Raw genomic sequence first — 10,975 nt, 5'->3', positions numbered from 1 at the left:
CCCACTTCTTCGGATGCATCCGAAGAAGTGGGTTGTAGCCCACGAAAGCTTATGCTCTAATAAATTTGTTAGTCTCTAAGGTGCCACAAGTACTCCTGTTCTTTTTGCGGATACAGACTAACACGGCTGCTACTCTGAAAAGAGTAGGTATAAATGATCAGTTTTCAGAATGGAGAGAGGTAAATAGTGGTATGCCCCAGATGTCTGTTCTGGGACCGGTCCTATTCAACATGTTCATAAATAATCTAGAAAAAAGTGTAAATAGTGAGGTGGCAAAATTTGCAGATGATACAAAATTACTAAAGATCGTTAAAACTCAGACAGACTGCGAAGAGCTACAAAAGGATTTCTCAAAACTGGGTGACTGGGCAACAAAATGGCAGATGAAATTTAATGTTGATAAATGCAAAGTAATGCACATTGGAAAGCATAATCCCAACTATACATATAAAATGATGGGGGTCTAAATTAGCTGTTACCACTCAAGAAAGAGATCTTGGAGTCATTGTGGATAGTTCTGGGAAAACATCAACTCAATGTGCAGTGACAGTCAAAAAAGCGAACAGAATCCTGGGAATAATTAAGAAGGGGATAGAAAATAGGACAGAAAATATCTTGTTGCCTCTATATAAATCCATGGTACGTCCACATCTTGAATATTGTGTGCAGATGTGGTCACCCCATCTCAAAAAAGATATATTGGAATTGGAAAAGGTTCAGAAAAGAGCAACAAAAATGATTAGGGGTATGGAACGGCTTCCATATGAGGAGAGATTAATAAGACTAGGACTTTTCAGCTTGGAAAAGAGACGGCTAAGGGGAGATATGATAGAGGTCTATAAAATCATGACTGGTGTTGAGAAAGTAGATAAGGAAGTGTTGTTTACTACTTCTCATAACACAAGAACTAAGGGTCACCAAATGAAATTAATAGGCAGCAGGTTTAAAACAAATAAAAGGAAATATTTCTTCACACAACACACAGTCAACCTGTGGAACTCCTTGCCAGAGGATGTTGTGAACGCCAAGACCATAACTGGGTTCAAATAAGAACTAGATAAATTCATGGAGGATAGGTCCATCAATAGCTATTAGCCAGGATGGGCAGGAATGGTGTCCCAAGCCTCTGTTTGCCAGAAGCTGGGAATGAGTGACAGGAGATGGATCACTTGATGATTACCTGTTCTGTTCATTCCCTCTGGGGCACCTGGCACTGGCCACTGTCGGAAGGCAGGATACTGGGCTAGATGGACCTTTGGTCTGACCCAGTAGGGTCATTCTTATGTTCTTAAACATGTTTTGTTTGTACGTTTTGTGAAAGATGAGGGTCCCATGTGTCATTGTGATACAGGTATTATTACATGATCCATTGTACCATTGTTTCTATGCAGTTGTAAATACCTAAATAGCACTAATGCTGAGCTGTAATTGTTTGAGGGGTTTTTTTTTTAAAGAAAAGACCAAATCCACATTCATTTCCATTTTAAATTTCCAGTTATAAACAAAAGCTGAAGATCTGGATCCTGTGTTTCGGCTTTCACAAAAGCTGATATTAATATTCTCTAAAACAGAGCAGGATGTATGCAAAGTATTTCCTGCTGTGCTTCTGCAGTTTTGCTGGTAGAAGGGAAAAGTGCCTGATGGGTTGTGGTTAGACAGAGAAGAAGTTAAAAGTAAGATTTGCTTTTTACTTGTTTTTTTTGTGTGCAAAAAATAAATTTCTCCCAGGAAAAGGAGACATGATTGACTGAGGGCACATCTTCACTACCCGCCGATCCGGCGGGTAGCAATTGGTCTATCGGGGATCGACTTACCGTGTCTAGTGAAGACGCGATAAAATCGATCCCTGATGGCTCTACCGTCGACTCCGGAAATCCACCGCGGCAAGAGGCGGTAGCGGAGTCGACGGCGGCGCGGCAGCAGTCGACTTGCCGCCGTCCTCACAGCCAGGTAAGTCGACCTAAAATACGCCACTTCAGCTACGCTATTCACGTAGCTGAAGTGGCGTATCTTAGGTCGACCCCCCGCTGTAGTGTAGACCTAGCCTGACTCTGTGCTTTTTGTGCTTGAACAGCTTCACTGGCTTACACTGTAAAGCAGGGGTGGGCAAACTATGGCTTGTGGGCTGGATCCAGCTCATCAGGGCTTTGGATCCGGCCCATGGGATTGCCACCACCATGGGCCCCACGCCACTCCCATAAGTGGCTGGCACAATGTCCCTGCAGCCCCTGGAGGGGGCAGAGGGCTCCAAGTGCTGCCCTCACCTACCACCCTGTGCAGCTCCCATTGGCCAGAATGGGGAACTGCAGCCATTGGGAGCTTTGGGGGAGGTACCTGCAGGCAAGGGCAGCACAGAGCCCTCTGCCCCGCCGCCCCCAGGGACATGGTGCTGGCCACTTCTGGGAGCGGCGTGGGGCCAGGGCAGGCAGGGAGCCTGTCTTAGTCCCGCTGTGTGCTGCTGTCACCCTGGAGCTGCTCCAGCTAGACAGCGCTGAGCAAGAGCCTGTACCCCTCCTGCAATCCTCCCCCCTTCCACACCCCTCCTGTGCCCCAACCCAGTGTTCTGAGCCCCCTCATGCATCCCACACCCCTCCTGCACCCCAACCCCTTGAGCCCCCTCATACTACTCCTCCACCCCAACCCCTGGCCCTGAACCCCTTCCTGGGCACCGCACCCCAGCCCTACATTCAAAGAATATCAGGGTTGGAAGGGACCTCATCTAGTCCAAGAGGGAATCCTTTGTTTATTTTTTTCACTCCTCTTTGCCACAAAGCAGACCCAGGGCTGTTCTTTCTTGATCATGACATTTGGAAGCCTCTTTGTAACTCCCTACCAGTATTGAGGAAAGAGAAGTGGCTATTTGGCCCCAGCTGAGGAGAGAATGGGCCTGCCTGCTAAGAGGAGAATCCCGAACCTGTGTTACCTGCCTGAAGGAAGTAAAGGATCTGTATGTTCTAAACACGTTTATTTTTGGTATTTTATTTTTCTTCAATGGTGTAGGGAACCCTTATTCCAGGTGTGTGGCGGTGAACCAGTCACACCTTGGCTGATGGAGACTCATAGACTCATAGACTTTAAGATCAGAAGGGACCAATATGGTCATCTAGTCTGACCCCCCGCATGATGCAGGCCACAAAAGCTGACCCCCCCACTTTCCCTTAACTCTGCTGTTGAAGTCTCCAGATTGTGATCTAAGGACTTCAAGTCGCAGAGAATCTTCCAGCTTGCGACCCCTGCCCTATGCTGCGGAGGAAGGCGAAAAACCTCCAGGGCCACTGCCAATCTACCCTGGAGGAAAATTCCTTCCCGACCCCAAATATGGCGATCAGCAGAACCCCGAGCATACAGGCAAGATTCTCTAGCCAGACCCTCATTTTACCAGCGATGGCCGTTATTGCCTAATTGATTAGAATCACATAATCCCATCAAACCATTCCCTCCATAAACTTATCTAGCCTAATCTTGAAGCCAGAGAGGTCTTTCGCCCCCACCGTTTCCCTCAGAAGGCTGTTCCAAAATTTCACCCCTCTGACGGTTAGAAACCTTCGTCTAATTTCAAGCCTAAATTTCCCCATGGCCAGTTTATATCCATTCGATCTCGTGTCCACATTAGCACTGAGCTGAAATAATTCCTCTCCCTCCCTGGTATTTATCCCTTTGATATATTTAAAGAGAGCAATCATATCCCCCCTCAGCCTTCTTTTGGTTAGGCTAAACAAACCAAGCTCCTCGAGTCTCCTTTCACAGGAAAGGTTTTCCATTCCTCGGATCATCCTAGTGGCCCTTCTCTGTACCCGTTCCAGTTTCAGTTCATCCCTTTTAAACATAGGAAACCAGAACTGCACACAGTACTCCAAGTGAGGTCTCACCAGCGCCTTGTATAACGGAAGCAGCACCTCCCTGTCCCTACTAGAAATACCTCGCCTAATGCATCCCAAGATCGCATTAGCTTTTTTCACAGCCACATCGCATTGCCGACTCATAGTCATCCTGCGATCAACCAGGACTCCGAGGTCCTTCTCCTCCTCAGTCTCTTCTAACTTATGTGTCCCTAGCTTATAACTGAAATTCTTATTAGTCATCCCTAAATGCATCACCTTACACTTCTCACTATTAAATCTCATCCTATTACTATTACTCCAATTTACAAGGTCATCCAAGTCTCCCTGCAGAATATCCCGATCCTTCTCCGAGTTGGCAATGCCTCCCAACTTTGTGTCATCCGCAAACTTTATCAGCCCACTCCTACATTTGGTTCCGAGGTCAGTAATGAATAGATTAAATAAAATCGGACCCAGAACTGAACCTTGAGGAACCCCACTGGTAACCTCCCTCCAATCTGACAGTTCACCTTTCAGTACTACCCGCTGCAGTCTCCCCTTTAACCAGTTCCTTATCCACCTCTGGATTTTCCTATCGATCCCCATCTTATCCAATTTAACCAATAATTCCTCATGCGGAACTGTATCAAATGCTTTACTAAAATCGAGGTATATTAGATCCACCGCATTTCCTTTATCTAGAAGGTCTGTTACTTTCTCAAAGAAGGAGATCAGGTTGGTTTGGCACGACCTGCCTTTCGTAAACCCATGTTGTAATTTGTCCCAATTGCCATTCACCTCAAGGTCCTTAACTACTTTCTCCTTCAAGATTTTTTCCAAGATCTTACATACTACAGAAGTTAAACTAACAGGCCTGTAGTTACCCGGGTCACTTTTTTTCCCCTTCTTGAAAATAGGAACCACATTAGCTATTCTCCAGTCCAACAGTACCACCCCCGAGTTTACAGATTCATTAAAAATTGTCGCCAAGAGGCTCGCAATTTCTCGCGCCAGTTCCTTCAATATTCTAGGATGAAGATCATCCGGTCCCCCCGATTTAGTCCCGTTTAGCTGGTCAAGTTTGGCTTCCACCTCTGATACTGTAATGTCTATCCCCCCTCCTCTATTCCCCTCTGTCCTACTCCCTCTATTCCTAAACCCTTCATTAGCCTTATTAAAGACTGAAGCAAAATATTCATTTAGATATTGTGCCATGCCTAGATTATTCTTAATTTCCACTCCATCCACATTCTTCAGCGGTCCCACTTCCTCTTTCTTTGTTTTCTTCCTATTTATATGGCTATAAAACCTCTTACTATTGGATTTAATTCCCCTTGCCAGGTCCAACTCTACACCGCTTTTGGCCTTTCTCACCGCATCCCTACATGCTCTAAACTCACTAAGGTAGGTTTCCTTGCTGATCCCTCCCTTCTTCCATTCTCTGTATGCTTTCTGTTTTTTCTTAATTGCCCCTTTGAGACTCCCGCTCATCCAGCTAGGTCTAAATCTCCTGCCCACTAATCGTTTTCCCTTTCTCGGGATACAGGCCTCAGACATCTCATGCAACTTCTGCTTGAAATAATCCCAGGCGTCATCTGCCTTTAGATCCCTAAGTATGTTAGCCCAATCCACTTCCCTAAGTAGTTGTCTTAATTTATTAAAGTTGGCCTTTTTGAAATTGTAAACCTTAGTTACAGTATCATTTCTGTTAATCCTTCCATTTAGTTTAAACCGAATTAGCTCATGGTCACTCGAGCCAAGGTTGTCCCCTACAACCATTTCTTCAACGAGGTCCTCACTACTCACCAGCACTAAATCTAAAATGGCATCCCCCCTCGTCGGTTCAGTTACTACTTGATGAAGGAATTCATCTGCTAGCACGTCTAAGAACATCTGAGCCCTGTTATTGTTACTAGCATTTGTTACCCAATCTATATCTGGGAAGTTAAAGTCCCCCATGATGACACAGTTCTTATCAGTTTTTACTTCCCTAAAAACATTAAGTAGTTCTCTGTCCGCCTCCAGGCTAGATCCCGGCGGTCTATAGCATACCCCAAGCACTATCTCGGGGGAGGCTCTAGTAGTTCTTTTATGCAGTGTAATTATTGCCCATACAGACTCCGTCTTATCCATTCCATCACTTATTATTTCTTTACATTTTAGCTCATTATTGACATATAACGCCACTCCCCCACCTTTACCTTTTTTCCGGTCATTCCTAAACAGCACATACCCTTCCATACCTGTACTCCAGTCATGACTACCGTTCCACCACGTTTCGGTTATTCCTACGATATCAGGTTTCATTTCTTGGACCAGGAGCTCCAATTCCTCCATTTTGTTACCTAGGCTTCTCGCATTGGTGTATAAACATCTTACCGTATGCTGTCTATCCTTTCTCCCATTAGTTATGCAATTTGGAACGGACCCCATGCTGTCCATCCGCCCCCTCTTTCTTATGTCCAATTCCCTACCCCTACCTATGTCTGTGCTTATCTCCTCACACTCCTTTTCAGTGTTGGAGTCTGGCGTGGAGATTAACTGAACATCTCCCAACCGTCTCCCCCAAATTCCTAGTTTAAAGCCCTTTTGATGAGATGAGCCAGCCTCCCTCCCAGAAGTCTATTCCCTTCCCTACTCAGGTGAAGTCCATCCCGCGAGAACAGCTGTCTATCCCCAAAAGCCTCCCAGTGGCCATACATCCCAAAGCCCTCCTTATAGCACCACTCCCTTAGCCAGCTATTTATCCTCACAATTCTGTCAGCCCTTTGCTGTCCTTCTCTAGGAACAGGCAGAATCCCACTAAAGATAATCTGAGCCTCCACTTCCTTAAGTGTCTTCCCCAGCCTGGCGTACTCTCCCTTAATTCTCTCTAGCGAGAACCTAGCCGTGTCGTTCGTTCCTACGTGAAGGATGATCAAAGGGTTCTTACCTGCTCCTTTTAGGATCCTTTTCAACCGCAGGTCCACATCCCTTATCTTAGCGCCCGGCAGACAGCACACCCTTCTGTTTTCAGGGTCTGCCCTGGTCACAGGCCTGTCCAACCTCCTCAGCAAGGAGTCTCCAATCACATAAACCTGCCTTTGCCTGGTGACAGTACTCTGTACAAATCTATCCCCTGTTCCCTGTAGTCGTACCTCTTGTGTCTCTCTATTTTCCCTTATAGTCCCCCTAGTGCCATCCTCTATCCTACTGGGGCCCGGTATTGGTGCTGTCTCCATCAACTCCTGCCCTCTCTCTATCGGACTAGCCGCTCTTCTCTTCTTCCTCTGCCTCCCACCATCAGTTACCACCTGCTGCCTCTCTTCCTCGTTATCCAAACACTCAAACCTGTTCCTGAGTTCTATTCCCCCCTCACTAGCCCTCCTTTTCCTTGGCCTGCTCCTCACAGTCACATGCTTCCACTGATCTTGCTCTGCCCCTGACCTTCCCCCCTCACAGACCATAGCCTGTGCTTCCACCTGCACCCCTGAGCATTCCCCTTCTGCCACACCCAGCTTCTGCTCCATTAGCTGCTCGAATCCCCTTCTAAACTCTACCATAGTATCTACCTGCATCTGGAGCCCTCTAATCTTTTCCTCTAGCAGGTCTATTAGGCGGCATTTCATGCAAACATACCTTTGTTCAGGCTCCCCAGCGAGGACCATGTACATACCACAGCTGCTGCATGCAATCATCTGCATAGTGTCCCCCGCTGCTTGGCTCATGGCTGCTGTGGTCTGTGCCTGCTGCTCCTAGGACAACAAAGCACACCGCGTGCCGTGCCCTCCTACCTCCCCTTCCACCTCCCCCTGTAAACTCCCACTTAAACTCCCCTGTTAGCAGCCCTGTTTGCCGGCTCCTGGTGCCGCTGCTCGGCTGGGAGGCCTCTTTTATAGGCCCCCTAATCAGCCAAGCTCCGCTGATACATTAAAAGGCTCTATCTCCTGTGATGCACCTCATTCTTCAAAACAGTGGAAAGGAAGCCAGAATGTCAAAAAGGCCCCCTTTCTCACATAGAACCACAGTTTCTCTACTTAAGGACTTGATTCTGCACCCATTGAGGGCAATGGCAGCAGTATGAGGCCCCTCATAAAAGAAGAGTCTATTTTGGGTGTCAAGAAACCCCCTCTGTTTCCAGAGGTTAGCAATCTCAGTCTGAGTCAACTTCCATGGGAGCTACAGAAATTACATTTGGAAGAGGGAGATTAGAAAAACAAAGTGGGAAAAATCACTGAATTCCTCCTTTCTTTAATAAGAATTTGTTTGACATGCAAAAAAGCAATTTCCCTGTTTTCTTTATTTTCTGCTGGGGAAGGAGGGTGGGTATAGATTGAGCATGGGGCAGAATTTGCAAAGGCACAAAGGACCATTAGGTGCCCAGGTCCCATTTAAATTCAAGTTCACTTCAGCTGCTTTGAAAATTCCAGCCAAAATTCTTTTCTTGGTTTAAAGCAAAATAGGACTATCAGTACCCTGTATACATGGAAATCAGACATGACTGAAGTGGAGAGGATTATTATAAATATATAGAGTACTACATAAATTCAGAAATTCCATCAGGTGGAACTGTAGTGACACCCATATTGTTCATCAGCAGGGCTGGAACCTTTAGATCCACAATACAGATCTCTGCCACTTGAGCAATAGTATATTGTCATCCTTTGTGCAGCCCAGCCACTAGAGGATGTTGATACACTTTGCCTGTTGACTTCACAGCGATTTGCTTAGGAAAGTTGAGACTTGGATTCCATTCCCAGTTCTGGAAAGGAGTGTTCTCTAATGGTCATAGACTTTTCTGCCCCTGTTTGCCCACATCTGACCCCTCCTACTCCTGTTTCCTCCAGCCTAACCTGTCCCTTCCTAGCCTTGTCTGTAACTCCTCCTTCCTCCAGCTCCTCATACAGATCTCTTCATCTATCCAGTCCCCACTTTTGGGTTCCCCATCTGAGTCTCAGCTTTCCCCCAAAGACTCTTAGTTCCAGTCTCTTCCTCTGGCTTCTTGCTCAGCCACCTTGGTTCCCAATCCCAGATTCCCTCCTGGGGTTCCTCATCCCAGTCTCCCACAACCCAAGGTTCTTCTTCTGATCCCACTCTTCCCTCTCAACTCCCAGTGTCCATCCCCCGTCTTCTTGCTCAGCCAGTCCTAGTATAAAGGTTATACATCACTAACACTCAGGTCTGAAGAGGTGCTGAAGCCTTGTATGGGTTCTCTGTACAGGGGTGAATTCCTCTCATATATGCAAATTGGCATGTTGTAATTTCCTAGGTTAGGTTGCTGAAATGGTGGTAATTGCATGTGAAAATGACCAGATATGTGTTTGATTTGCCAACTGCGTGCAGTCATGGTAGTTGCTTCCACAAATTATACTCACAGTTGTGCACTTGCAGACTTCTCAAGTTCTAGCTCTGTAAGTCAACTAGCCCATTTTCCAATTAATGGAGGATTGCTCCCTACAGTGTATTCTGCTGTGTTTTATCTAGCACTTAAGAGCTTGTGGCTTTTTTCTCCACTTTTTGGAAGACTTTCATTTTTTGTTGTTAGACTCAGACTTTGCACTGACCCATTGATTTTTCTGAAGCAGGGACTTTACTGTGATCAGAGTAATGACAATTATATCCAAAAGCAAGGTACATTTTCTATGTGAAAGGATGACATACAAAGCAACAAGTGATTTCTCTTTCACCCATGACAACCGAGATTTGCAGCCTCCTCAAAAAGAGGGGAATGGCTTGATGCCCCTTTCCCTTGTCACTTCAACTCACTGTCTACACTGCTTTTACAGCAGATGTGCTGGCTGGGAATTATTTTTTTTTTCAGTTGCAGGCCAGCAGTCCATTTTGCCCCACCCCTCTTGTCTTTTTCCCTGCTCGTATGTTGGTTTTTTTGTGTCTCACCCCTTCACTTTGTAAACAACAATTTCCTTGTTTCTTGGGATTTCTGGATCTTTGTACAAAATGTTTAACTGTTCCTGGAATAGATGGAAGTGGGAGCAGACTGGATTGACTCTTCTATTTGCATGCATCTTTCCTTCTGATTTTGCTTTCCATACCTGACCATTGACCTCAAGGATCTTGTTGTTTCCTAAAGAGGCAGCAGCACTCAATGGACAATATCACATCTTTTCTGAAAATTAAACTTATGACCCCCCCCAAAAGTTAGCATCAAAAGTATACCCATAAAGTTTAAAGTAATCTCACTGAACTAAGGTCAATCAACTAAACAGTCATAAATCTTGGTAAATTATTCGGGCTTTGTAAAGTCAATATTTCATTTAAGGTACATGATTTGATTAAAGCAGAAGTAACATTCGTTAAGAAAAGTCACAGCCATGTACAGTTTTCACAGTCTACTGCAATACTAAGATGTATTTTCTCTTGACAGGTACAATGCTGGCTCTGGTCACACTGATGGAAGTTACCGCTGAAATATCTGAAAGGTTGATGTCACTTTGTTGTGTGGGGGGAGTTGCTTCACAAAGCTAGTCTCCTGAAGATCTTAGAGCATGCATCTGAAGGTAAATGAATTACAGCTTTTAGCAAGCGGCTTGTTCTCACAAAACATGATGAACGTGAAGCAGAGGAGTAGGGGACAGTTTTAGCTACTCGCTGAATTGACAGTATCTGAATATGGGGACTGGTGTAATTAGACACAGAAGAGGCTGACACATGCCCCTGCTGTCCTCATCAGAATGAGAGAATGAAGATTATTTAGAAAGAAGGGGGGTGGGTGATTAAAAGCTTGTAGCAGTGGTGACTCAGCCCATTTTGAAAGGCATGATGCTCCCTGAGCATCAAGGAGAGTGTGAGGAAGGGGTTCTCTTCCTACATGCATGTAAAGTGAACCCTCCGCCCTAGGGTGACCAGATGTCCTGATTTTATAGGGACAGTCCCAATTTTTGGGTGTATTCTTATATAGGCTTCTATAACCCCTCACCCCCTGTCCCGATTTTTCACATTTGCTGTCTGGTCACCCTACTCTGCCCCTCAGCATAGTTGTCCTAATGTTCAGGTGAAAAGACATGGCCCTTGCCTAGAAACACCCCTCTGGCTCTCTAGGGTTGCCAGGAGTGTTAATGGTTTCCTAATGCTATACATTCTCCTGTGTGGTGGACATGACTCATCCCCAATAAGCTTATGGTGATGAGGGGAAGGGCCCCCTGCACCTTCTCCCC

The sequence above is a fragment of the Terrapene carolina genome, unplaced genomic scaffold (assembly GCF_002925995.2).
Source record: "Terrapene carolina triunguis isolate 2854851 unplaced genomic scaffold, T_m_triunguis-2.0 Scaffold428, whole genome shotgun sequence".
Classification (NCBI taxonomy): Eukaryota; Metazoa; Chordata; order Testudines; family Emydidae; genus Terrapene; species Terrapene triunguis.
The sequence above is the reverse complement of the archived record's forward strand: the minus strand, read 5'-3'. Positions refer to the sequence as shown.